The sequence below is a fragment of the Borostomias antarcticus genome (genome assembly GCF_949987555.1).
Source record: "Borostomias antarcticus genome assembly, chromosome: 4".
NCBI lineage: Eukaryota > Metazoa > Chordata > Actinopteri > Stomiiformes > Stomiidae > Borostomias > Borostomias antarcticus.
Genome location: NC_140237.1, coordinates 24,152,738 through 24,156,798, shown reverse-complemented (window position 1 = coordinate 24,156,798; position 4,061 = coordinate 24,152,738). Strand labels below are relative to the sequence as shown.

Below are 4,061 nucleotides of genomic sequence, written 5' to 3'. Positions count from 1 at the left end.
AGACATACAGACAGACAGACTCTCTATGCTGGCTTATATACACAACTATCCTCCTCAGACAGACAGACAGACTCTCTATGTTGGCTTATATACACAACTATCCTCCTCAGACAGACAGACAGACAGACAGACTCTCTATGTTGGCTTATATACACAACTATCCTCCTCAGAGAGACAGACAGACAGACTCTCTATGCTGGCTTATATACACAACTATCCTCCTCAGACAGACAGACAGACTCTCTATGTTGGCTTATATACACAACTATCCTCCTCAGAGAGACAGACAGACAGACTCTCTATGCTGGCTTATATACACAACTATCCTCCTCAGACAGACAGACAGACTCTCTATGTTGGCTTATATACACAACGATCCTCCTCAGACAGACAGACAGACAGACAGACAGACAGACAGACAGACAGACAGACTCTCTATGCTGGCTTATATACACAACTATCCTCCTCAGACAGACAGACAGACTCTCTATGTTGGCTTATATACACAACGATCCTCCTCAGACAGACAGACAGACAGACAGACTCTCTATGTTGGCTTATATACACAACTATCCTCCTCAGACAGACACCTCAGACAGACAGACAGACTCTCTATGCTGGCTTATATGCACAACGATCCTCCTCAGACAGACAGACAGACAGACTCTCTATGCTGGCTTATATACACAACTATTCTCCTCATACAGACAGACAGACTCTCTATGCTGGCTTATATACACAACGATCCTCCTCAGACAGACAGACAGACTCTCTATGCTGGTCTATATACACACACAACTATCCTCAGAGAGAGAGACATGCGGACGGACTCTCCATGGTGGTTTATACTGTATACACAACTGTCCTCAGACAGACAGACAGACAGACAGGAGCGTGGGGGGGGGGGGGGGGGGTGGAGTCGCAGAGTGTTTTGGCGCAAGCCTGCCTGCCTGGATACCCAGGAATGAGGGAATGAAGAAGCCGACCGGCTGCACGGACAAACGGAGAGACGTCGCGCCATCGTCGTTTTGTGTGTGTGTGTTTGTCTTTGTGAGTAGCACTCCTTTATGCAGCCCCGTCCTTTGGCGTGTTTGAAAATCAATTCCGATATTTCCAAAGAGAGAGAGGGAGAGAGAGAGAGACAGAGAGAGAAAGAGAGAGACAGAGACAGAGAGAGAGAGACAGAGAGAGAGGGAGAGAGAGGGAGAGAGAGAGAGAGAGACAGAGAGAGAGAGAGAGAGAGAGACAGAGAGAGAGAGACACGATAATGAAAGCACAGATAAAACGGCGTCTGGGAGGTGATTGCTCATTCCCCGCTGCTTCAAACGCCTCCAGAAGGACACCTTTAATATTCCGACTTTTCACGTCACTCTCCCTGCTAAATCCCTAGCAACCACCCTAGCAACGCACCCCGACTCGGACGTGAAATGCATGGCAAGTTCCCTCCCTCCAGCCAGAGGCGGAGGGGGGGGGGCGGAGAAAGAAAAGAAAGAGGGGGAGAGCGACATGCCTGGAGGAACGGAATTAAAGTCTATAGGTGCGAGGCAGACATGCACGGGAACACGCCGGGGCGAACGCTCATATCAATAATCACACGCGTGTGTCTGCGCCGAAACGCTAGGCAGGTCGCAGGGGCGGGGCTGATAAAAAAAAAAAAAAACACAGGGTCTAGACAATGGAGGAGTAATCCGCCATGATGATTTCCCGGCGAAAAGGGCGAGGATTCCGCCGGAAGATACCGCGACCAGAATGTGTTATTATTCGGATTCCGCTCCCCCTCTTGCGCCTGTGGGGGGGGGGGAGGATAGCGGGCCGTCGGTCTCATGGGGGGGCAGGGAGGACGACAGGGAGTGTGTGTGTGTGTGTGCAGGTGTGTGTGTGCGTGTGAACCAGCAGGGTCAACCCGGTGATAGATCTTGGGGTGGGGGGTTAGCAGCAGGTGGGGTGCCCATCTGCCCCCCCCCCCCCCCCCCCCCCCACTGAGGCTTCCTGTTCCAGGGTAATGACCTCTAAGTGAGCCTCGTCTTCCATCGGAAACTCCAGGTCCCCTCACATCTGGTTTCCTAGTCTCCGGGATTCCTGCTCTCTGAAGCTGATGAGTTCAGTCAAACTTCATTAAGTTTATGGCCGCGGCCGGGCGGGGTCCCCCTGTGGCCCCACTACACGGCCCGCCGAGCCAGCCTGGCAGAGAGTGATGGCCTCTCGCCGGGAGAGATCCGTTACTGCCTCCGCTCACAGGTGGAGTGAGACGACCTGCCCCCCTCTATCTCCGCCCCTTCTCCTTCTACACCCCCTCTCTTTTAACTCCCCCCCTCTCTTCGAACCCCGGGGGTGTCCAGTCACAGTCTGCCCATCCCCCTCCGGCCTAGCCTGCCGTGCCCCCGGGGTGGGGGGGGGACACGGGTTTGACTGCGCTAATGGGAATGTGGGCGGGCCGCCGACCGTCCTCGACACCCACACCCCAGCTCAGCTGACCGCCACCGACCAACGCATGGCACAGAGCCGTGAGAGGTCACGCAAAAGGTCACCTGACTTTCAGAGAGACAGACAGAGGCACTAATATGTCGTTTTAGCAGTCTGACTCAACGGATGTTTCGGGGATAAGCCTCGTCAGTCGTTTATAACGGCCCAATCGGTGGCGCAGATTCAAGTGGTCGGCCAATCAGCGGACGGGAGATTCTACCAGACTACGTGAACCAACAACAACCTAGCAACCGCTTCGCCGAAGACAACTGTGATTAGTTTTAAAGAAAATCTTCCCCTTATTATCCCCAAATAGGGAGAGGGTCCAGCCAGACCTTTCTCCAGCGCTGACACGGCATAAACGACGTGTGGAGATATCTCTGGCTATGCGAGAGAGACGTAGCAGCTCGTCGTCTGTCCAAGCCATCAGACCTACCCCCGAGACTCGCAGGGGACAGATTGAGACTGAGGACGGCCATACAGTAGTAGGATGACCAGGGGCCTTCCCTTTAAAGGATGACCGGGGCATTCCCTTTAAGGCCCTGGCTGGGAGGAAGGTAAACCCAGGCCCATCATAGAGTATTTATTGCGAGTGGGGGCAGGCACACGCTCGCTTAGGTGCTCTGAGTAGCTATTAAACAAGTGTGGGGGTGACCTCTGGTTTTAAGCGTCCGCGCCTCTGACAGCCAAGGCTGCGGAGGCCGCCATAAATGGATTTCTTAAAGTTTCATTCGGGAAAATAAAATAAGAGGGGGGGGGGGGGGGGAGCTCGCGGGATAATTCAGAGGCAGGGGCGCGTGAGAGAGAGAGAGAGAGGGGGGAGAGAGAGAGAGGGAGAGAGAGGGAGAGAGAGAGGGAGAGAGCAGTGTTTCTATCACACGCTGGGCTGCCTGGCTGTCTCCAGACCCACTGTGGAGGAACAGACTGCGGGAACCGGCTCCATCTATTCCCCCCATGTAGAATGGGATTGGGTTTTGGTTAAAGCGTTTTTTTTCTTCTTCTTACTTCGCTGTATTGTGAACTCAAGTGAAATGAGAACGATATCAACTACACGCATTTGTGTGTGTGTGTGTGTGTGTGTGTGCATGTGTGTAAGCCCATTAAAACCCACTACTTCCCTGGTCTCGGGCGTGCGGATGTCTGCGGCAGCTGCTCTCTGGGGCCGGCTGGCTGGTCTATTCACCGCGCTGCCAGGGACACAATGTGGCCGTGCTGCTGGCGAGTCCCGCAGATAAAAAAAGCTGCTGTAGATTTAAATAAAAGTCTGAAAACACGCTTAGCCGGACCTTAGACTTTGAAGTGACAGGGGGCTTTCTGGTGGGGGGGAAGGGGGGAGGGGGGAGGGGGGCGGGCGGGGGGTACAGGCTCAAAAGCGGGTCCTGAATCAGCTAGATTGCACGCAATGTTAAGTGCAATTAATGAAGCCCACAATGGAGGATTATGCTGACAGGATTATTTTCCACAACAGTGCAGCACCCGCTGCCAATTACCCAGTGCTGGGGGGGGCGGTGCCCTGAGCCCCGGCCCTTCTCCTCTGCTGGACCCCAGGTGGGCACAGCACAGACACACACACAACAACAACAACAACGATAACACAA

The 4,061-nt window shown here is 53.9% G+C and overlaps 1 protein-coding gene across 1 annotated transcript in view; it reads right to left on the bottom strand.

Moving 5' to 3' along the window:
- pmfbp1 (polyamine modulated factor 1 binding protein 1) overlaps positions 1–4,061 on the bottom strand; it is a gene marked incomplete at its 5' end in the record, with an annotated part of 113,285 nt that overhangs the window by 85,174 nt on the left and 24,050 nt on the right. The window lies entirely within an intron of this gene.